This window comes from Oncorhynchus keta, chromosome 35 (assembly GCF_023373465.1).
Source record: "Oncorhynchus keta strain PuntledgeMale-10-30-2019 chromosome 35, Oket_V2, whole genome shotgun sequence".
Classification (NCBI taxonomy): domain Eukaryota; kingdom Metazoa; phylum Chordata; class Actinopteri; order Salmoniformes; family Salmonidae; genus Oncorhynchus; species Oncorhynchus keta.
The window spans coordinates 45,611,946-45,637,527 of NC_068455.1; the positions used below are offsets into that span (position 1 = coordinate 45,611,946).

The window sequence follows — 25,582 nt, forward strand, 5'->3', positions numbered from 1 at the left end:
TCCCAAAATACAGGTGTGCCAAACCTGTAGCTTCATTCCCAAACCACTCAAGGCTGTAATCGCTGCCAAAGGTGCTTCAACAAAGTACTGAGTAAAGGCTCTGAATACATTTGTAAATGTGATATTTCCATTTTTTTTTGTTTATAAATTTGCCAAAATTCTTAGGAAATCGACTTTGTGCATGACACAAGTCATTTTTCCAACAACAGGCAGATTATTTCACTTTCACAATTCCAGTGGGTCAGAAGTTTACAAACATTAAGTTGACTGTGCCTTTAAACAACTTGGAAAATTCCAGAAAATGATGTCATGGCTTTAGAAGCTTCTGATAGGTTAATTTTAGTCAATTGGTGGTGTACCTGTGGATATATTTCAAGGCCTACCTTCAAACTCAGTGCCTCTTTGCTTGACGTCATGGGAAAATCAAAAGAAATCAGCCAAGATGTGGACCGCCACAAGTCTGGTTCATCCTTAGGATCAATTTCCAAATGCCTGAAGGTACCACGTTCATCTGTACAAACAATAGTACGCAAGTATAAAAACCATGGGACCACGCAGCCATCATACCGCTCAGGAAGGAGACGTGTTCTGTCTCCTAGAGATGAATGTACTTTGGTGTGAAAAGTGCAAATCAATCCCAGAACAACAGCAAAGGACCTTGTGAAGATGCTGGGGGATAAGAGGTACAAAAGTATCTGTAGCCACAGTAAAACAAGTCCTATAACGACATAACCTGAAAGGCCGCTCAGCAGTGAAGAAGCCACTGCTCCAAAACCGCCATAAAAAAGCAGACTACAGTTTGCAACTGCACAAAGATCATACTTTTTGGAGAAATGTCCTCTGGTCTGATGAAACAAAAATAGAACTGTTTGGCCATAATGACCATCGTTATGTTTGGAGGAAAAAGGGGGGGGGGGCTTGCAAGCCGAATGAACACCATCACAACCGTGAAGCACGGCGCTGCCAGCATCATGTTGTTGGGGTGCTTTGCTGCAGGAGGGACTGGTGCACTTCACAAAATAGATGGCATCATGAGGGTGGGAATTTATGTGGATATATTGAAGCAACATCTCAAGATATCAGTCAGGAAGTTAAAGCTTGGTCGCAAATGGGTCTTCCAAGTGGACAATGACCCCAAGCATACTTCCAAAGTTGTGGCAAAATGGCTTAAGGACAACAAAATCAAGGTATTGGAGTGGCCATCACAAAGCCCTGACCTCAATCCCATAGAACATTTGTGGGAAGAACTGGAAAAGCGTGTAGTTAACTAGTGATTATGTTAAGATTGATTGTTTTTTATAAGATACGTTTAATGCTAGCTAGCACCTTACCTTTGCTCCTTGCTGCACTCGCATAACAGTCTCCCCTGGAGTGCAATGTAATCGGCCATGATCGGTTTCCAAAAATGCAGTTAACCGAACTTGAAATCGGCCCTAATTAATCGGTCGACCTCTAACCTGTACTGACCTCGCCTTCTGGATGATAGCGGGGTGAACAGGCAGTGGCTCGGGTGGTTGATGTCATTGATGATCTTTTTGGCCTTGTGTAGGTGTAGGTGTCCTTGAGGGCAGGTAGTTTGCCCCTGGTGATGTGTTGTGCAGACCTCACTACCCTCTGGAGAGCCTTACAGTATTGGGTGGAGCAGTTGCCGTACCAAGCGGTGAAATAGCCCGACAGGATGCTCTCAATTGTGCATCTGTAAAAGTTTGTGAGTGTTTTTGGTGACAAGCCAAATTTCTTCAGCCTCCTGAGGTTGAAGAGGCGCTGTTGCATCTTCTTCACCACGCTGTCTGTTTGTCCGTGATGTGTACGCCGAGGAACTTAAAACTTTCCACCTTCTCCACTAGTTTATTTCCCTGAAACCACACTCCGAGGGCCCTCACCTCCCTGTAGGCCGTTTCGTCATTGTTGGTAATCAAGCCTACCACTGTAGTGTTGTCTGCAAACTTGATGATTGAGTTGGAGGTGTGCATGGCCACACAGTCATGGGTGAACAGGGAGTACAGGAGAGGGCTGAGAACCCACCCTTGTGGGGCCCCAGTGTTGAGGAACAGCGGAGTGGAGATGTTATTTCCTACCCTTACCAACTGGGGGCGGCCCGTCAGAAAGTCCAGGACCTAGTTGCACAGGGCGGGGTCGAGACCCAGGGTCTTAATGACGAGCTTGGAGGGTACTATTGTGTTAAATGCTGAGCCGTTATCGATGAAGAGCATTCTCACATAGGTATTCCTCTTGTCCAGATGGGTTAGGGCAGTGTGATTGGGATTGCGTCGTCTGTGGACCTATTGGGGTGGTAAGTAAATTGGAGTGGGTCTAGGGTGTCTCTCAAAGCACCACATAATGACGGAAGTGAGTGTCGTTTAGCTCAGTTACCTTAGCTTTCTTGGGAACAGGAACATGAGTTGCTCGGTATGTGTAGATAATCCTTTCTACTGCAGCTTTTTTGAAAGACATCATGGAGAACTGCAAAAGTGTTTCTCCGGATTACGTCTTCAACTAAAGGCAACCATGGCATCCGTGACAGAGAGGGAGAAAGATCTGATTATTCTGCCATTGCACACAATCTGTGTGAACCAGAATGACTTGACACAATGGGCCAAGCAAGATGTACAAAGAAAACAGAAACGACACTGGACGTCTTATTTAATGAAAGGGGTTGCCGTGAAGCGTTCTTCCATTAATACGGGTAAGAGTCTAGCTACATTTTCAGATATTATACATATTCTAATTTTGACAGAAAGCTATGATAATTGGTTTGTAATGCTAGCTAGCAACAGTACATGTCTAAATAAAAGACTCCAAGTTAAAGTGTACTGTTAGCTAGCTAGCTAACGTTAGCTGGCTGGCTCACTAGCTAACATTACGTGTATGATCTCTGTAGTGTTGGATTCTAGCTACCAAGTTTTCTACCTATGATGAAAATTACAGGCCTCTCTCATCTTTTTAAGTGGGAGAACTTGCACAATTGGTGGCTGACTAAATACTATATATGTATATATGGGAAGCAAGCAAATGCCTTTCACTGAGCTGTGTAAAGACAGACTGACAGGGAAGAGACAATTAATTGTAATGTATCTTCATGTTCTTTTGCTGTTGTTTGCAGCAACTACGGGGTTGGGGAAACACGTGTGGACCTGAAATGTGATAACTGCAGTGGCCAGAACAAGTTTGTGCTCTGGTATTGTGCCTGGCGGACCATGCACAAGCTCCACCGCAGTCTGGACATTCACTTCCTGATCACAGGCCACACCAAGTTTGCCCCCGACTGGTGCTACGGGCCACATCGAGCAGCGCTTCAGAAAGACCAGAGTGAACACTTTGTCTGAGATTGATAGTGTTGTGAAGGACAGCACTGTGACAGGGGTCAACATCCCACAGCTGGTTTGACTGGAGGATGGTACGGTGCTGGTGGAAAGCTATGGCTGGCAACAACACCTGACTCTGCTACCACAGTTCAAGCAGTACCAGCACTTCAGGTGAATATAATTTCCATTTCATTGTGTGAGGTCATTCTTCTTATCTAAACTTATCTAAACTTGGGAGGTGAATTAATGTTATGCAAGGTTGCTTGCATAACATCAACGTGTTTTTAAATGTTTTTTGTTATTTCCTGTTTTACAGCTTCGATGCTTTGGAGCCTGGTGTTGTTATCGCGAAGGAGCGTTTGGACTCAGTCGGGGCCAAGTTTCGGCTGCTGCACTATGCTGACGTCCTTCCTTCCATAGATGGTATGCCTGTACAAGCACAACCTGGACTGGACACAGATAGACAATGTATTTTTCTGAGAAGATCAGTGAGTTTTGCAATAGCTAGCTACATAGCCGTCTTTGTATCAAAGATAATTGTGTAGTCTAGAGCGATTTTCTAGGTTAGCTAGCCAGCTATTGTCGTTCTTTTAACGCAACGTAACGTAATCAACACTGCTAGCTAGCCAGCTAGCCCCCGAATAGCTGCACTGTAGAAACTATTACACTCAACGGAACGACTTGATTAGTGTAGTGTCAACAACGCAGCCACTGCCAGCTAGCCTACAAAGTCAACAACGCAGCCACTGCCAGCAAGCCTACTTCAGCAGTACTGTATCATTTTAATCATTTTAGTCAATAAGATTCTTGCTACGTAAGCTTAACTTTCTGAACATTCGAGACGTGTAGTCCACTTGTCATTCCAATCTCCTTGCATTAGCGTAGCCTCTTCTGTAGCCTGTCAACTATGTTTCTGTCTATCCCTGTTCTCTCCTCTCTGCACAGACCATACAAACGCTCCACACCGCGTGGCCGCGGCCACACTAATCTGGTGGTCCCAGCGCGCACGACCCACGTGGAGTTCCAGGTCTCCGGTAGCCTCTGGAACTGCCGATCTGCGGCCAACAAGGCAGAGTTCATCTCAGCCTATGCCTCCCTCCAGTCCCTCGACTTCTTGGCACTGACGGAAACATGGATCACCACAGATAACACTGCTACTCCTACTGCTCTCTCCTCGTCCGCCCACGTGTTCTCGCACACCCCGAGAGCTTCTGGTCAGCGGGGTGGTGGCACCGGGATCCTCATCTCTCCCAAGTGGTCATTCTCTCTTTCTCCCTTACCCATCTGTCTATCGCCTCCTTTGAATTCCATGCTGTCACAGTTACCAGCCCTTTCAAGCTTAACATCCTTATCATTTATCGCCCTCCAGGTTCCCTCGGAGAGTTCATCAATGAGCTTGATGCCTTGATAAGCTCCTTTCCTGAGGACGGCTCACCTCTCACAGTTCTGGGCGACTTTAACCTCCCCACGTCTACCTTTGACTCATTCCTCTCTGCCTCCTTCTTTCCACTCCTCTCCTCTTTGACCTCACCCTCTCATTTCCCCCTACTCACAAGGCAGGCAATACGCTCGACCTCATCTTTACTAGATGCTGTTCTTCCACTAACCTCATTGCAACTCCCTCCAAGTCTCCGACCACTACCTTGTATCCTTTTCCCTCTCGCTCTCATCCAACACTTCCCACACTGCCCCTACTCGGATGGTATCGCGCCGTCCAAACCTTCGCTCTCTCTCTCCCGCTACTCTCTCCTCTTCCATCCTATCATCTCTTCCCTCTGCTCAAACCTTCTCCAACCTATCTCCTGATTCTGCCTCCTCAACCCTCCTCTCCTCCCTTTCTGCATCCTTTGACTCTCTATGTCCCCTATCCTCCAGGCCGGCTCGGTCCTCCCTCCCGCTCCGTGGCTCGACGACTCATTGCGAGCTCACAGAACAGGGCTCCCGGGCAGCCGAGCGGAAATGGAGGAAAACTCGCCTCCCTGCGGACCTGGCATCCTTTCACTCCCTCCTCTCTACATTTTCCTCCTCTGTCTCTGCTGCTAAAGCCACTTTCTACCACTCTAAATTCCAAGCATCTGCCTCTAACCCTAGGAAGCTCTTTGCCACCTTCTCCTCCCTCCTGAATCCTCCTCCCCCCCCTCCCTCTCTGCAGATGACTTTGTCAACCATTTTGAAAAGAAGGTCGACGACATCCGATCCTCGTTTGCTAAGTCAAACGACACCGCTGGTTCTGCTCACACTGCCCTACCCTGTGCTCTGACCTCTTTCTCCCCTCTCTCTCCAGATGAAATCTCGCGTCTTGTGACGGCCGGCCGCCCAACAACCTGCCCGCTTGACCCTATCCCCTCCTCTCTTCTCCAGACCATTTCCGGAGACCTTCTCCCTTACCTCACCTCGCTCATCAACTCATCCCTGACCGCTGGCTACGTCCCTTCCGTCTTCAAGAGAGCGAGAGTTGCACCCCTTCTGAAAAAACCTACACTCGATCCCTCCGATGTCAACAACTACAGACCAGTATCCCTTCTTTCTTTTCTCTCCAAAACTCTTGAACGTGCCGTCCTTGGCCAGCTCTCCCGCTATCTCTCTCAGAATGACCTTCTTGATCCAAATCAGTCAGGTTTCAAGACTAGTCATTCAACTGAGACTGCTCTTCTCTGTATCACGGAGGCGCTCCGCACTGCTAAAGCTAACTCTCTCTCCTCTGCTCTCATCCTTCTAGACCTATCGGCTGCCTTCGATACTGTGAACCATCAGATCCACCTCTCCACCCTCTCCGAGTTGGGCATCTCCGGCGCGGCCCACGCTTGGATTGCGTCCTACCTGACAGGTCGCTCCTACCAGGTGGCGTGGCGAGAATCTGTCTCCTCACCAAGCGCTCTCACCACTGGTGTCCCCCAGGGCTCTGTTCTAGGCCCTCTCCTATTCTCGCTATACACCAAGTCACTTGGCTCTGTCATAACCTCACATGGTCTCTCCTATCATTGCTATGCAGACGACACACAATTAATCTTCTCCTTTCCCCCTTCTGATGACCAGGTGGCGAATCGCATCTCTGCATGTCTGGCAGACATATCAGTGTGGATGACGGATCACCACCTCAAGCTGAACCTCGGCAAGACGAAGCTGCTCTTCCTCCCGGGGAAGGACTGCCCGTTCCATGATCTCGCCATCACGGTTGACAACTCCATTGTGTCCTCCTCCCAGAGCGCTAAGAACCTTGGCGTGATCCTGGACAACACCCTGTCGTTCTCAACTAACATCAAGGCGGTGGCCCGTTCCTGTAGGTTCATGCTCTACAACATCCGCAGAGTACGACCCTGCCTCACACAGGAAGCGGCGCAGGTCCTAATCCAGGCACTTGTCATCTCCCGTCTGGATTACTGCAACTCGCTGTTGGCTGGGCTCCTGCCTGTGCCATTAAACCCCTACAACTCATCCAGAACGCCGCAGCCCGTCTGGTGTTCAACCTTCCCAAGTTCTCTCACGTCACCCCGCTCCTCCGCTCTCTCCACTGGCTTCCAGTTGAAGCTCGCATCCGCTACAAGACCATGGTGCTTGCCTACGGAGCTGTGAGGGGAACGGCACCTCAGTACCTCCAGGCTCTGATCAGGCCCTACACCCAAACAAGGGCACTGCGTTCATCCACCTCTGGCCTGCTCGCCTCCCTACCACTGAGGAAGTACAGTTCCCGCTCAGCCCAGTCAAAACTGTTCGCTGCTCTGGCCCCCAATGGTGGAACAAACTCCCTCACGACGCCAGGACAGCGGAGTCAATCACCACCTTCCGGAGACACCTGAAACCCCACCTCTTTAAGGAATACCTAGGATAGGATAAGTAATCCCTCTCACCCCCCTAAAAGATTTAGATGCACTATTGTAAAGTGGCTGTTCCACTGGATGTCATAAGGTGAATGCACCAATTTGTAAGTCGCTCTGGATAAGAGTGTCTGCTAAATGACTTAAATGTAAATGTAAGAGGCCATGGACATCACATGCCCTGCACCAAAGTCAAGGGCAAGACAGAAACATGTTCTCGGAATATAGATTATCTTGTTCATGCGTGGTTCAGGCAGACCAGTTCATCACTGGGGGTGAGTTACCAGCCATCAACACTATCTGCAGTGCCTCTATTCATGTTGCTGTTACTATTTATTTTTTATCCTGCTGCACAGCCACTTTACCCCTTATTGTATGCAATCACCAGATCTATCACCAGTATCACTGATATGGTTATTGATATTGTTATTGTGCATGCTGTATATTACTTTTTTCTTTCTCTACTGGCATTGACAATTGTTCTTTTTTTATATTAACACTATCTATTTTTGATATTGCTACTATGTCATCTAATATTTATAAAATATTTTTATCTGGACACTTTGTTTACCTGAAATGTTTCCTTTTTGTAGGCTATTACTTTTACCACTTTTCCACTACTCACTGTTTAGCACATGACCTCACATGTGAATCATTAAATAGATGGATGGGGCTGGTTTAAGAGGGCGTGAACAATGCTGAATGGTATGCAATTGTGGCTGTTTCAACTTGTCAATTTCAAATTATTTTCTAACAAGTTATTTTTTCTAACAACAGTTTGAATTGAGGTGTGTTCCGCCTTATTTATTCACATAAAAGTAGGCCATTTCACTTTTGCGGACAATTTAGTTTTTAGGCATTACTGTGCAGGACAAACTTCCCCAAGCACTTCCCCATTATTTCCGCATCTCCAGTCAGAACAGGGCCTACACAAAGTTTTTCATTTTCCGGCTGGTGCCTTAATTGTTGTTTTTTATTACTACATGATAATAACTTTGGACATGTGGGCATTTTTATCAAAGTAAGTGCCTTATTACGTTATAATAGTTTCTGTATGTCATTTCGACTGTAGCTCACTGTATGTATGGAGCATAATACATTTTTGTGTATTCCTTATATACAGGGACACGCAGAGTACCGTTATTGATTTCATAACCTTCATGGTGTTGTACTCAGTCGTGCTTATGTAGCTAGCTACATTATTCTATTAGCTCTGTAAAACAATGCTAATTAAGTCAGAGAAGTATTAGCTTTAGTCTTTTGAATTTACCCTGGCCTTATGACCATGGTTTATTTTAATTTGGCCGGTTCAGCACAGCTCTGTTCTGCCCTGCCCCTTTGTGAAGTTCAACAGTTCAACTAGTTTCTTACCATTATAACTCATATTTGTGATTTTGTAAATGCAATTTCTTATTTTTTCAGCAGTGTTGTTACGTTTCTTTATCAAATCATGTTATTGCTATATCCTGATATTGTATTCTAATTACTAATGATTCTTCTTTATTCTGTACTTTGAGAAATCACACACACACAAACAGTACCAAACATTATCCGCTAATATGTGACTCACCACCTGGATTCGGTATTATGTAGCAAAATTTGAAATTGGGTTTACATTGGATAAAAGTAGAGACTCAGAGCTACAAAATTGTATATCATACACTGCATTCTTGAGGAACAATGGGAAAGTAACTATGCTTTGAATGTTGATAAACTTACTTTTGCGAAAAGCGCCTTTGAATGCTTTGGTACCTACTGGAGAGCTCTCCTTTGTCTACACCCATTCAGCATTGTTCACAACCTCTTAAGCCAGCTCCACCTATCTCTTTAACTTCTTGACGCTACCCATCCCTTTAGCTGGATAATTGTCATCAACAACCGCTGAATTGCATAGCGCCACAATCAAATAATATTACTAAAAATATTTATATTCATGAAATCACAAGTAGCAAATCACAGTTTAGCCTTTTGTTAATCCACCTGTCGTGTCAGATTTTGAAAATATGCTTTACAGCGAAAGCAATCCAGGCGTTTGTGTAAATGTAGAGATCGTTCGACAAAACATTATGAACACCTAGCATCAAGTAGCTTGGTCACGAAAATCATAAAAGCAATCAAATGAATCGTTTACCTTTGAATGATCTTCGTATGTTTTCACTCACGAGACTCCCAGTTACACAATAACTGTTCATTTTGTTCCATAAAGATAATTTTTATATCCAAAATACCTCCATTTGTTTGGCGCATTATTTTCAGAAATCCACAGGAAAGAGCGGTCACGACAACGCAGACAAATTCCAAATAGTATCCATAATGTCCACAGAAACATGTCAAACTTTTTTTATAATCAATCCTCAGGTTGTTTTTAAAATACATAATCGATAACATACCCGGCCATACAATGACGTAATGTTATCTTTCTCGCTCATTTTTCAAAATAAAAGCCTGAAACTATGTCTAAAGACTGTTGACAACTTGCGGAAGCGATAGGAAAAGGAATCTGGTTGATATCCCTTTAAATGGAGCAACGGCAGGCTATGGAACATGAAGTTTTCAAAATAGAAGCCACTTCCTGGTTTGATTTTCCTCAGGGTTTCGCCTGCAATATCAGTTCTGTTATACTCACAGACAATATTTTGACAGTTTTGGAAACATTAGTGTTTTCTATCCTAATCTGTCAATTATATGCATATTCTAGCATCTGGTCCTGAGAAATAGGCCGTTTACTTTGGGAATGTTATTTTTCCCAAAATAAAAATAGTGCCCCCTAGCTTCAAGAGGTTTAAGGTCATGTGCTAAACAGTGAGTAGTGTAGTAAAGATTAAGACTAAAAGTGGTAAAAATAGCCTACAATAAGGAAAAAAATTCCAAATTCCTTATTAAACCAGACATATTTCTTTATTAACAAAAAGCCAGGGGAACACTACAACACTCAGACATAATTTACAAACAAAGCATTTGTGTTTAGTGAGTCTGCCAGATCAAATGCAGCAGAGATGTTCTCTTCATAAGTGTTTGAATTAGACAATTTTCCCATCATAATGTAACAAGTACCTTTGGGTGTCAAGGAAAATGTATGGAGTAAAATGTTAATTTACTTTTGGAATGTAGTGAAGTAAAAGTTGACAAAAATATAAATAGTAAAGTAATGTACAGATATCCCCCAAAAATGCCTTCACATCCATTCATTAGCATACTTTATATACTGTTACACACACACACACACACACACACTTATCATATAGTATTCCATACATAGGTAAGGCCATGCAACCTGAGTGAGGTGCACATGTACAGTACATATACAGATGCATGCACCATATATTTATGTGGTGAACACTTGATACGGTCATATGACATTGTGGTATGTTACAAAATCATGTTACGACCACACGTCAAAATTAATTTTAGATATCAATATTTTGCTAAGTCTTGCTAAGTGGATGGGTCTCTACAGAAGATGTAAACGGTACAGTCAAATGGTTACTTGGATTTTCAGAAATGGATAGTGTCAATATCAATAAAATAATATACAGTATGCACAAGAGCAATATCAGTGATAGATGAGTAGTTATATGCATACAATCAGGGGTAAAGTGGAAGCAGAATAAAATAAAATAGTAGCAGCAACATATGGCGTGCGTGTTAGGAGAGAGTCATCAATAGAGGCACTGCAGATTGCTGACTGGTCCGTCCAAACTACGCATGAACACGGGAATCTATATTCGGAGAGCCTGTTTGTCCTGCCTCTGACTCCGGTGCAGGGCATATGATGTCCATAGCCTTATTCGCAAAACTCCCCAATCTTCTCAAAAAGATACGTTTGCCAGGTTGTGTCCAGTTCAGGTGGTGCATATACGGGCAGACCATCTATGGGAGGAAGGGTGTCAGCATTGTGACAACACCAGTCTCCAGAGCATCGAAGCTGGAAAACAGGAAACAACAACAACATCTGAAGACATTACAACCTTGCACAACATCAATTCACCTCCCAAGTTTATATAAGAAGAATAACCTCATACATTGCAATGAAAATTATTTTCACCTGAAGTGCTGGTACTGCTTGATCTGTGAAACAGAGTCAGGTGTTGTTGCCAGCCATAGCTTTCCACCAGCACCGTATCATCCTTCAATCCAACCAGAGGTGGGATGTTGACCCCTGTCACAGTGCCGTCCTTCACAACACCAGCAATCTCAGACAAAGTGTTCACTCTGGTCTTGAGGAGGTCCAAGCACCAGTCGGGGGAAACTTGGTGTGGCCTGTGATCAGGCAGTGAAGGTCCAAACTGTGGTGGAGCTTGTGCATGGTTCACCAGGCACAATACCAGAGCACAAACCATGTTCTTGTTTTGTCCACTGCAGTTATCACAATTCCGGTCCAGACTTGTTTCCCCAACTCCGTAATTGGTGAAGAAATGGTGCATGTAGTTGATGACTGCGCTGCTGCCTTTGCTGGATGGCGTGTTGACTTGTGGTATTCCTTCACAGCAGACACCAAACAAGACACACTTGCGAGGAGTTAATAAGTAGATGGGGCCTGGCTGCATAGGTTCAGAAGGCTAGCGCACATGCAAACAACAAAAGACCAGTAAGATAAATTACAATTCATTGTCTCACTCCTGTCAGTCTGTCTTTACACAGCTCAGTGAAATGTATTTGCCTGCGTCCCACATACATACATGTTTTTTGATTTGTTTTTATGAGTGCATATCTATCCATCCATCTATATATCTATGTCCTTAATCAGTATATAAAATAGGAAATGTTGCTTACTTGTTGAGCAAAATCAAAGCTGTAATGCATCCTGATGTCTTTGCTTGCTGATTCAGTAGGGGCCCCCAGAGACAACTGCAGGTCTTGACAGGTGGTCTTGCAGTCAGCAGCCATCTTCTGGTAGACAGACTGCTCACTGAACAAGCTGGAGATGCTGCTCTTGCTTCTTCAGCTTGGCTGACTTAACAGCTTCTGGAAAATACAGAAATAAAGTGAGATCAATAAAAGTAGTGCCAATCATGTTGGAGGTCAATTAAATAATCAAAACATGTTTATGCTTTACATACAAAGAGTTGTCATCGATTCCTTGTAGAGACGCCACACTGCTGCTTTTGTCATATGAGATGGTAGCAGTTTTCCACCAAAGTGTTTGTGTCCTGAGTGGCGTCCAGGTAATACTAGTGCATTATCCTCTGCGTAGTTGTTGATGAAGTTCACCACTCGCTACAAGTCCTCATGCTTCAGGTGTAACCTGTGCTTGGTTGGGCATTAGACCATTCTCTTTGTATGACTGGTGGAGGATTGTCAGGTGTGTCCTATTGATGCTGAAAGAGAAATTCCATGTACAAATATTTTTGCATTACTATACAATAGATGCAAAATGGCATTCTGAGATATCACTACACATAGTTCATCTAACGTCAGCTAGCTAGCTAACAGCAAGCTTTGATTTTGGGTGTTTTGTTGAGACATCTAGCTAGCTAGCCAGCTAAACAATTAACCATAGAGTACTAGGTTAGCAATGCAAACCAACTGTCATAGCTAGCTAAAGTTAACCAAACATAGTAAGTTCAATGTTATCTAGCTAACAGTAGGCTATAACTATCCATGCGAAATGGAAATCTGAGAACATCACTAACGTTACACACAGTTCACAAACGTAAATGAATGTTAGTTAGCAAGCCAGCCATCTAACAGCAAGCTTTAATTTGGGGTATTTTGTTTAGAAATTTAGCTTTAACTTCCAATGAAAACAACTTTCTGACTAAATTAGAAACGTACAATATCAAACAGTAACTAGACTCTTACCCGTACACGTTAATGTTACATGGATTAAAGCTTCACGGCAGCCTGCAACCCATTTAATTAAATAAGAATTCCTGTGTTGTTTCCGTTTTGTATTTAGAGCTTGCTTGTCCCGTTGTTGTGTCAAATCACTCTGGTTCACACTGACCGAGTGCAATATCATAAGAAACATCCACACCTTTAGCTCCCATCCAAATTCTGACCATTTTACTCGCCCTAGCAGAGTTGGTTAGGCTGTTTTCATGTTATCCAGAGTGTTGGTGACTGTAACTGTGCTCCTGACAACAATTTACTGTAATGAGCTTTTTTGCCGACGTTTATTGACACCTGCCATATTCAACCGGTGTTGAAACTCATCTCTCGGCAATGTCCAGCCCATTCATTCTCTCAGTCAATCATGGCTAGACGGAAAGGATGCCGGATTTTTCTGTGGCTTAACCAACTAGGCTCCTAACCAGTTGAAGCTAGGTGGGCACTATTTCATTTTTGGATAAAAAGACGTGCCCGTTTTAAGCGCAATATTTTGTCACAAAAAGATGCTCGACTATGCATGGAATTGATAGCTTTGGAAAGAAAACACTCTGACGTTTCCAGAACTGCAAAGATATTGTCTGTGAGTGCCCCAGAACAGAAGCTTCAGGCAAAACCAAGATGAAACTGCAACCAGGAAATGAGCAGGATTTTTGAGGCTCTGTTTTTCATTGTCTCCTTATATGCGACAGGAATGAGCCTGCCCTATCTATCGTTTCCCCAAGGTGTCTGCAGCATTGTGACGTATTTGTAGGCATATCATTGGAAGATTGACCATAAGAGACTACATTTGCCAAGTGTCCGCCTGGTGTCCTGCGTGGAAATTGGTGCGCAAAACTCAGCTGCTGGTATTTTTCCATGGGATTCTGAGACGAAAGCAGGCTTCCACAAACGGCATATCAATGAAGAGATATGTGAAAAAACACCTTGAGGGTTGATTCTAAACAACGTTTGCCATGTTTCGGTCGATATTATGGAGTTCATTTGGAAAAAAGTTCGACGTTTTGGTGACTGAATTTTCGGTTCGGTAGCCAAATGTGATGTACAAAACGGAGCGATTTCTCCTACACAAAGAATCTTTCAGGAAAAACTGGACATTTGCTATGTAACTGAGAGTCTCCTCATTGAAAACATTCAAATTCTTCAAAGGTAAATTATTTTATTTGATTGGTTCTGGTTTTTGTGAAAATGTTGCATGCTAAATGCTACGCTAAATGCTACAATAGCTATCAAAACTCTTACACAAATGCTTGATTTTCTATGGTTCAAAAGCATATTTTTAAAATCTGAGATGACAGTGTTGTTAAGAAAAGGCTAAGCTTGAGAGCAGGCATATTTATTTCATTTCATTTGCGATTTTTAGAAATCGTTAACGTTGCGTTATGGTAATGATCCTGAGGCTGTATTCACGATCCCGGATACGGGATGGGTAAATTCAAGATCAAATGCATTCGTATTTACAGATGCCATAAAAGTTAGTTATTAAAGCACATGAAAGTGCACATATTCAAGAAAACATTTCTGACAAAAAAAAAAAAAAGATTTTTTTTTAAACAACATTAAGATGAACGGAGCAAAGTACAAAGAGGTCCTTGATAAAAACCTGCTCCAGAGCACTCAGGACATCAGACTGGGACGAAGGTTCACCTTCAAACAGGACAATGACCTTAAGCACACAGCCAAGACAATACAGGAGTGGCTTTGGGACACGTCTCCGAAGGTCCTTGAGTGGCCCAGCCAGAGACCAAACATGAAACCTGGAAATAGCTGTGCAGCAGCTCTCCCCATCCAACCTGACAGAGCTTGAGAGGATCTGCAGAGAAGAATGGGAGAAGAGCCCCAAATACAAGTGTGCCAAGCTTGTAGCGTCATACCCAAGAACACTCAAGGCTGTATTTGCTGCCAAAGGTGCGTCAACATAGTACTGAGTAAAGGGTCTGAATACTTATGTAAATATAATATTTCAGTTTGTGATGTTAGAAACACGTTTTTGCTTTGTCATTATGCGTTATTGTGTGTAGATTGATGAGGGGGGGGAAATGATTTAAGCCATTTTTTATTAAAGCTGTAATGTAACAAAATGTGGAAAAAGTTAAGGGGTCTGAATACTTTCCAAATAAACTGTATGTTATTGTGTCACTCACTGTTAATACATTGTTGTTACCAGATGGAAAAGAATGCTCGCTGACTTTTGTGGCACATGGACTGAGGAAGGCTTGTGTTCAGGGATACATTAGTAATCAAGGCTGCATCAAACGTGTTCCTCCTGCATTGATGATTGTGAACTGCAACACTTTTCCATTCATCAGAAGAGTTACATAATAGTGTGTCTCTTTCTGCAGGGTTAGTGTTTGATGTGCTGGCCCCTTGCCTCTCCTCCTGCAAGAGGTGTGGCAGAGAGGGTGTGCTGGAAGCTGCTGGAGAGCGTATTCCCTGGGCTGGTGCAGGCTGTCAAAGGGTAAGGGAAGGGGAGATAGCTAGAGGTTATAAAAAGGTGTCAAACTGTCTGCATCTCTTTCTCTCGTAATGTAAGTGTTATTTTTCCTCTAGGCCTGACAGAGGTCCAGGATCATGGGGAACCTGGTGTTAAAGAACAAAAAGCCTGTGTTTGTCATCACCCATAAACTACTGCTGCTCCAATACAAGTATGAGGTGAGACGTTGAACTGGGCAGTCAGTCATTCATTCAACTTCATTCCAAGAATTGTGTTTGGGAATGAACTTGTACAGGTGAGTGTACACCGAAGTCTTTAGTGTTGTGATGATATGTGTATTTATGACAATGTTGTTGATTGTGTGTGTGACTGTGCATGCGTGTGTGTCCAGGTATTTTGTACATAAATAAGCCGCACATGTCTATAAGCCACAGGTGCCTACCGGTACATTGAAAAAAATTAACTTTACACAGCCTTTAAATGAAACACGGCTTGTAACAAAAAACAATGCTCCACGCTGTCAGGACCCACTGGCAGACTTGACCATAAGTTGCTCTTCGCATGCGGCCAGTTTTAGTGAAGGATTTCTCCCCGCTTGTCATCCAAGCCTCCCACTGAACAAGGAGCGCCACCTTAAATGCACGATTTACACTGATGTCGAGTGGCTGCAAATACTTCCCTCTGAAAGCTTTTGTTGTCTTTTTGCACTGAGGCAGTTCCTCACGCTGCTTTCCAACGTCTTATCATCGACTCATTAAGGCCAAGCTCCCGTGCAGCAGCTCTATTTCCTTTTCCAACAGCCAGATCGATCGCCTTCAACTTGAAAGCTGCATCATATGCATTTCTCCGTGTCTTTGTCATGATGAGGGTGACAAAATTACTACCGTAATCAGAATGATGGGAAGTTTGAGCACGCTCGATTTACGTCACATTATGTGACGGTGGCGGCATGAATCTTGTGAAAGCGGGAAAAAGCCATAAATTAGCCGCGTCATTGTATAAACCGCGAGGTTCAAAGCGTGGGAATAAAGTAGCGGCTTATAGTCCGGAAATTACGGTATTGAGGGGCACCCCTACAGTAGGCTATGACTGCCTTCTCATGTGTGTTCAGTCTTTCTTTTCCTCAGGAGGAGGAGATCAAGGAGCTGCTCTCACTGATTGACATAGAAACGGAGCCACATGATCTTCCTCGAGAGGTCAAAGGGCAGACTGTACCCACTCAGGCAGTATTATGCAAGGGTGTTTCAGTTGCCCAGAAATCAGGAGATGACTCAGAGCTGGATAGGTAAGAGATAGCATAATCAAAACCCCTAACACTCTGTAATACCTTTTGTTATATACTACATTTATTAGTATAATGTTGTCTGTGAGACAGAAGTTTTATATTTAATTCAAATCATTACAACTTAATTCATCTTCCCACGGGCAGTTAAGAAGGCATGGTATAGAGCTCGGCAGCTTTTAGTCCTTAAAAAACGGACATGAGTTACGTCTGGTTAGTTCAGCCATTCCTATGGGGATAAATGCCGAAAACAAGGTCTGAGGTTAACACAGGCTTAGGAAATCTTAAACTTAACCTTTAACATAACCTTTATGAATTATGAAGCCTTTATTTTTTTATACCATTATTTAACTAGGCAAGTCAGTTAAGAACAAATTCTTAATTTCAATGACAGCCTAGGAACAGTGGGTTAACGAGAGATTTGAACCTTGTCAGCTCAGGGATTTGAACTTGCAACCTTTCGGTTACTAGCCCAACACTCTAACCACTAGGCTACCCTGCCTCCCCTTTATGTGATTTTTATGATTATATAATAAAGATTATCTCATAGAACAAAACATGGTATAGATCGACAATATTTGTCACCATAGCGGTTCATCTCGTAAGCAAAAGGGAATATGTTCCAACATCTACATTCATTTACATTAGTGCAAATTGTTCATCTACATTCATGTATTTCTCGGCCCTTTTGGCTTTATGAAAAATATTGACATGCGCTGTCAACTGTGGGACCTTGTATAGACAGGTGTGTGCCTTTCCAAATCATGTCCAATCAATTGAATTTACGACAGGTGGACTCCAATCAAGTCGTAGAAACATCTCAAAGATGCTCAATGGAAACAGGATGAACCTGAGCTCAATTTCAAGTCTCATAGAAAAGGGTCTGAATACATATGTAAATAAGGTATGTTTTTTTTTGGGGGGGGGGGGTTTCTATACATTTGCAAACAATTTTAAACCTGTTTTCGCTTTGTCATTATGGGGTATTTGATGAGGGAAAAAATAATTTTATAAGGTTGTAACGTAACAAAATGTGGAAAAAGTCAAGGGGTCTGAATACTTTCCGAATGTATTGTATAGGTCTCTCCATGGGTCGGAGATGTACATTTACACTTATCAATGCTCTCTGTACTTGACTGACATGTTGAATGATTGATCCATTCATGCTTCCGTCCCTTCATCTCTACCCAGCCGTCCTATCCTCTGAGGAACCAGTGAGGATGGAGCTCTGTCAGAGAGCTGTTGAGAGACTGGTTAGGGAGAACACTTCTACAGCCAGTGAGGTCACATGTTTTAGATGGTCAATATTTGTCACCATAGCGGGTCATCTTATAAGCAAAAGGGAATATGTTTCATCATCTACAGTATGTTCATTTACATTAGTGCAAATTGTTCACCTATATTCATGTGTTTCTCGCCCCTTTTGGCTTTATGAAAAATATTGTCCCCTCAGGCACACACATTTGTTCTTTGTTATTATGAAAGTAATTTGTGTGACTGTAATTTGTGTGAATGTACAACGCTAGGCCAATTGTGCATCCCTCCACGGACCTCCCAGTCACAGCCAGCTGCGACAGAGCGCGAACCCAGAGTCTCTGGTGGCACAGCTAGCGCTGCAGTGCCCTAGACCACTGCAACACCTGGGAGGCAAGAAACCTTTTAATAGAAAATGACAAGTAAAAGTGAGTCACCCAGTAAAATACTAATTGAGTGAAAATCTAAAAGTATTTGGTTTTAAATATACTTAAGTATTAAAAGTGAAATGTATTTTCTAAAATATACTTAAGTATCAAAGGTAAAAATCGTTTCAAATTCCTTATATTAAGCAAACCAAACGGCACCATTTTCTTGTTTTTTAATTTACGCATAGCCAGGGACATACTCCAACACTCAGACATAATTTACAAACTAAGCATGTGTGTTTAGTGAGTCCCCAGATCAGAGGCAGTAGAGATGATGGGGAATGTTTTCTTGATAAGTGCATGAATTTGACTATTTTCTTGTCCTAATAAGCATTCAAATGTAACTACTACTTTTCGGTCTTAGGAAAAATGTATGGAGTAAAAAGAACATTTTCTTCAGGAATGTAGTGAAGTAAAAGTTGGCAAAAATATAAATAGTAAAGTACAGATACCCCAAAAAAAGACTTAAGTAGTACTTTAAAGTAGTTTTACTTAAGTACTTTACGCCACTGATTTTAACTGAAAAGTTATACTGAACTTACACACTGAGTGTACAAAACATTAAGAATATCTTCCAAATATTGGGTTGCACCACCCCCCATTCACCCTCTAAATGGCACACATACACAATCCATGGCTCAATTGTCGCAAGGCTTAAAAATCCATCTTTAACCTTTCTCCTCCCTTTATCTACAATGATTGAAGTAGATTTAACAAGTGACATCAATAAGGCATCATAGCTTTCACCTGGTATATATATATATGCCATTTAGCAGACGCTTTTATCCAAAGCGACTTACAGTCATGTGTGCATACATTCTACGTATGGGTGGTCCCGGGAATCGAACCCACTACCCTGGCGTTACAAGCACCATGCTCTACCAACTGAGCTACAGAAGGACCATGGTCAGTCTATCATGGAAAGAGCAGGTGTCCATAACATTTTATACACTCCGTGTACATACCATGCACAATTTTGATAGGTGGAAGAAACATACTGAATTTATACTGTTTTTCATACTAAGGTGGACCAAGATATGTTGGTTTTTCACTTATTTGTTAATTGATTTTGCATGAGTTGGATGATTGGTTGGTTCATTGGTTTTCCACTATGTTGATGCCATTGACCAAAAGAGTATGAATAGGATGCAATGTCCAACCCAAAATATAAGCTTGTTTTACTCCACTGTTTGTAAACAATATAATTGTACAAATAAATTCTCAGTTGGTTGCATAAATAATGAAGATTACAAAAAAGGTGTGTTTTTGTGTGAATGCAACAGCTCTAAGTGGTCAAGCTGAGATTTATTGACCAATTCTGAAGCATGTACCTGTTTTTTTTCTCAAAATACACAAAATCCCCTGTACACACACACACAGCCCCAGTCAAAAGCTTGGACACACCCACTCATTTTCGACATTGTAGAACAGCGAAGACACCAAAACAACACACATGGAACCATGCAGCAACCAAAAAAACTACCAAACCAATCAAAATACACTCTACATGAGACTCCTCAAAGTATCCCCCAGATTACAGCCCCGAAAAGCTTCCTGTGTGAATCATCTTTATTAGCCTACACTATGCCAGTTTATACCTAAACTATTTTTGACGGAGCGTCAGGTCAAGGTTCTTGTGTTGCACTAACATGCATTAGAAAGTGTTAACAATCTCAGAAAATTGGATCGCGGACAGACATTTTTGATAATTATATTTACCTTACTCCAAGTGTAGCAGAGCTTCTTAAAACTCTTCTATATCCCGATTTTTCGAACCCTTGCACGGCTCAGAGTCGATAGATAGCCCAATTCCGTTATAAAACCGCTTAAAAATGTCTCACCATAAATGCGTTGTAAATCTAAGTATACCCACTTAGGTATTCCAGTTTCGTAGCCTTCTTAGTTCAAATATCGAATTAACCAGTTCTCAAAAGAAAGTAGAACTGTGATCAAAATCCACCGGGTAACTTTTAACGCGTTGGAACATTTGTTGGGGATTCTTCAGGGCACAAAGCAGTCCTCATAAGCACATGCAGTCCAAAATCACTCTGTTTCTCAACCGTCGGAGTTGAATCTGTGCCTTTTCTGTAACGCCTCTTATTGCTTTACACGGTTCTCAGTCCCACGTAGGTTGTTGGAATCTTCGAACATGTGAAACTGTATTAGGTGTCAAAATAAGTCCCCACTCTCCATACACTACACCTCTCGCGTCTCTAAGTATCCTACTGTTTGCCAGTAGAAATATGTGCACAAACTGAGAACGACGTGACGGACACCGTGGCCAAAAAACGCACGGCTTAGATAGATAGATACGCTCGTCTCACTGAACAGGTTGTCAATGAAAGGCTCATGTAGCTCCTGCTTCTCTCTCTGTCGGACATCAGTTCAACTCCAAGTTCGCGTCTCCTGCTCCATATAACATGATGGGGTTTGATTTGAGCTCTGAGGGGGTTGATTTGTTTTGGGGTGGTTTTGGTCGAATTTCGTGACTGTGGTTTCACTCGTGGAGGATTGCCAATTATAGACAGTGCAGCTGCAAACGGGTCCTGCCTACTGAACACTTGCCCCTGCTCCCGATGGGCCAATTAGATCAGAAAGAGATAGGGAAAAGAAAAATCTCTCTCTTTTCGATCCCTCTATCTCAAGCTCTCCCTCCCTCTCCCTTTCATTTCTACCTCTGTCAGTTTCTCTCAGCGTGCTCATCGACTTTTTAGAGTCCTACTCAAAGCTACCACAAGGCGACGTATTTTAGCCACTTTTATTTAAAGTGTGACCTCTCCCCCATTGATAGAGTTGGGGGTCACTTAGAAATGTCCTCGTTTTTGGAAAAAAATACAAATATTTTTTGTCCATTAAAATGACATCAAATTGATCAGAAATACAGTGTAATGTTAATGTTGCAAATGACTATTGTAGCTGGAAACGGCTGATTTTTAATGTAATATCTACTAAGGCGTACAGAGGCCCGTTATCAGCAACCATCACTCCTGTGTTCCAATGGCACGTTGTGTTAGCTAATCGAAGTTTATCATTTGAAAAGGCTAATTGATAATTTGAAAACTCTTTTGCAATTATGTTAGCACAGCTAAAAACTGTTGTTCTGGTTAAAGAAGCAATGAAACTGGCCTTCTTTAGACAAGTTGAATATCTGGAGCAACAGCATTTGTGGGTTCGATTACAGACTCAAAATGGCCAGAAACAAAGAACTTTCTCCCTTGAAACTCATCAGTCTTCTTGTTCTGAGAAATCAAATGCTATTCCATGCGAGAAATTGCCAAGAAACTGAAGATCTAGTACAACACTTTGTACTATGCCCTTCACAGAACAGCGCAAACTGTCCCTAAACAGAATAGAAAGAGGAGTGGGAGGCCTCAATGCACAACTCAACAAGAGGACAAGTACATTAGTGTCTAGTTTGAGAAATAGATGCCTCACAAGTCCTCAACTGGCAACTTCATTAACTTCTTTGGAATAGGGTGCAGCATTTTCACTTTTGGATGAATAGCGTGCCCAGAGTAAACTGCCTCCTACTCAGTCCCAGATGCTAATATATGCATATTATTATTACCATTGGATAGAAAACACTCTGAAGTTTCTAAAACTGTTTGAATGATGTCTGTGAGTATAACAAAACTCATATGGCAGGCAAAAACCTGAGAAAACATCCAAACAGGAAGTGGGAAATCTGAGGTTTGTAGTTTTTGAACTCAGCCCCAATCAAATTCACAGTGGGATACGGGTTATGTTGCACATCCTAAGGCTTTCACTAGATGTCAACCGTCTTTAGAATGTTGTTTCAGGCTTCTCCTGTGAAGGGGGGCCGGATGAGAGCTGTTTGACTAAGGGGTCTGGGAGCAGCCTCGTTCTCAGTCACATGCATTTCACGTGAGAGGTATCTCACGTTCCATTGCTTTTCTACAAACAATGGAATTCTCTGGTTGGAACATTATTGAACATTTATGATAAAAACATCCTAAAGATTGATTCTATACTTAGTTTGACAAGTTTCTTCAACCTGTAATATAACTTTTTGAACTTTTCATCCAACTGGACCTGAACACGCTTTTGGATTTGTTTACCAAACGCTCTAACAAAAGAAGCTATTTGGACATGAATGGACATAAATTATGGACATTATCGAACAAAACATACATTTATTGTGGAACTGCGATTCCTGGGAGTGCATTCTGATGAAGATCAAAGGTAAGTGAATATTTATAATGCTATTTATGACTAATGTTGACTGCGCAACATGGCGGATATTTATTTTGGCTGGTTTGGGCTCTGAGCGCCGTACTCAGATTATGCTTTTTCCATAGTTTTTTTTAAATCTAACACAGCGGTTGTTGTAAGGAGATGTGTATCTAAAGTTCCATGCATAACACTTGAATTTTCATCAGCATTTATAATGAGTATTTCTGTGAATTCATGTGGCTCTGCAATATCACTGCATGTTTTTGAACTACTGAACATAACACACCGATGTAAAATGAGATTTTTGGATATAAATATGCACTTTATCGAACAAAACATACATGTATTGTGTAACATGAAGTCCTATGAGTGTCATCTGATGAAGATCATCAAAGGTTAGTGATTCATTTTATCTCTATTTGTGCTTTTTGTGACTCCTTTCTTTGGCTGGAAAAATGGCTGGGTTTTTCTGTGGCTTGGTGGTGACCTAACATAATGGTTTGTGGAGCTTTTGCTGTAAAGCATTTTTTAAATCAGACACTGTGGCTGGATTAATGATAATTCTATCTTCAAAATGGTGCCTAATACTTGTATGTTTTAGAAATTTGATTAATGAGATTTCTGTTGATTTGTATTTGGTGCCCTGCAATTTCATTAGCTGTTGGCGAGGGGTTCGGCTAGCGGAACGGGGTTCCCCAGTCCTAGATAGATAGGTTAAATGGTACCCGCAAAACACCAGTCTCAACGTCAACAGTGAAGAGTCAACTCCGGGATGCTGGCCTTCTAGGCAGAGTCGAAAAGAAAAAGCCATATCTCAGATTGGCCAATAAAAAAAAAGGAAGATGGACAAAAGAACACAGACACTGGGCAGAGGAACTCTGCCTAGAAGGCCAGCATCCCGGAGTCACCTCTTCACTGTTGACATTGAGACTGGTGTTATCTTTCTCTCTCTTTGAATCTACTGACCATATTTTATCTACTGCAGTGCTAGCTAGCTGTAGCTTATGCTTTCAGTACTATATTATTTTCTGATCCTTTGATTGGGTGGACAACAAGTCAGTTCATGCTACAAGAGCTCTGATAGGTTGGAAGACGTCCTCCGGAAGTTGTCCTAATTACTATGTAAATCTATGGAATTGGGTGAGAACCATGAGCCTCCTAAGTTTTGAATTGAAGTCAATGTACCAAGAGGAGGACGGAAGCTAGCTGTCCTCAAGCTTCACCATGGTGCTACCCTACAGAGTGCTGTTGAGGCTACTGTAGACCTTCTTTACAAAACAGTGTGTTTTAATCCATTATTTGGTGATATGTGAATACACTGCATTTTATATAGTTTTATCTAAAAATGATAACTTTTGAAATGTTTCACGATTTTATTTTTTCGAATTTTACTGTGCATGTACCGAACTCTCTCTCTCTCACCCACCCCCACACACACACACCCCAGATACCAATTTCAAAAAGCCTTACTGTTAAATATCTCAAACGTTGACAAGGATTTGCATACACAGGTCCAGTGTCTGTGAAAGAATAGCCCACTACCACTCACGTCAGTAGCCATGAAGTGCTTTGAAGGCTGGTCATGGCTCACATCAACAGCATCCTCCCGGATACCCTAGACCCACTCCAATTCGCATACCACCCCAAAATATCCACAGATGACGCAATCTCAATCGCACTGCACACTGGCCTTTCCCTGGACAAAAGAAACACCTATGTGAGAATGCTATTCACTGACGACAGCTCAGCGTTTAACGAAGCTCATTACGAAGTTAAGGACCCTGGGATTAAACACCTCCCTCTGCAACTGGATCCTAGACTTCCTGACTGACCGCCCCAAGGTGGTAAGGGTAGGCAACAACACGTCTGCCACGCTGATCCTCAAACCTTTTCAGGGAACCAATATACACAGGCAGTTAGGAAAGCAAAGGCTAGCTTTTTCAAAAAGACATTTGCATCCTGTAGCACAAACTCCAAAACGTTCTGGGACACTGTAAAGTCCATAGAGAAAAAGAGCACCTCCTCTCAGCGGCCCACTACACTGAGGAAACACATTTTTCTACGGCTGGCCATGCTTTCCACCTGGCTACCCCTACCCCGGTCAACAGCCCTGCACCCCCCACAGCAACTTGCCCAAGCCTCGCCATTTCTCCTTCACCCAAATCCAGATAGCTGATGTTCTGAAAGTGCTGCAAAATCTGGACCCCTACAAATCAGTCGGGCTAGACCCTCTCTTTCTAAAATGATCCGCCAAAATTGTTGCAACCCCTATTACTAGCCTGTTCAACCTTTCTTTCCTATCATCTGAGATCCCCAAAGATTGGAAAGCTGCCGCAGTCATCCCCCTCTTCAAAGGGGGAGACACTCTAGACCCAAACTGCTACAGACCTACAGTGGGGCAAAAAAGTATTTAGTCAGCCACCAATTGTGCAAGTTCTCCCACTTAAAAAGATGAGAGGCCTGTAATTTTCATCATAGGTACACTTCAACTATGACAGACAAAATGAGAAAAATAATTCCTGAAAATCACATTGTAGGATTTTTAATGAATTTATGTGCAAATTATGGTGGAAAATAAGCATTTGGTCACCTACAAACAAGCAAGATGTATGTATTTATCTTTGATCATCTCTGAAAAGTATAACGTAATAATTACAGGTGCCCTGAGGCAAATACTTTGATCCTGTCCTCAAGGAATGTCCTTCCTTTGAAAAACACCTTTGATATTTATAAGTACCTAGCTCTCACACACATAATAAGGCAACACTCATGCTGCTACAGGTGGCTCCTTTTATAGTGAAACGACACCGCTGTTAACAATTAAACCTAATTAAGTAGAGATTGTGTTGGCATAGAGCCTGAAAATTGAGTGATACTTGATTACTGCAAATCTAGGGCAAATCTACTCGCCATATATCCAATACGTGATTTGTGGGATTTTATTGACATGCTACAACCGAGAGATGAGAGCAGAAAACAAAGCAGAAATTCCATGCCGCTAACGAGGAGAGTCCTCTAAAATTTAACTAAACTTGAGGTAA

The 25,582-nt window shown here is 42.4% G+C and overlaps 1 protein-coding gene across 1 annotated transcript in view; it reads right to left on the reverse strand.

Moving 5' to 3' along the window:
- LOC118369131 (MAM domain-containing glycosylphosphatidylinositol anchor protein 1) overlaps positions 1–20,992 on the reverse strand; it is a 377,353-nt gene extending 356,361 nt beyond the window's left edge. Inside the window, exon 1 of the mRNA XM_052497083.1 lies at positions 20,067–20,992. The gene's annotated coding sequence lies outside the window, so the exon portion shown is untranslated. The remainder of the gene's footprint in view (positions 1–20,066) is intronic.
- Between the last annotated feature and the right edge of the window lie 4,590 nt (positions 20,993–25,582).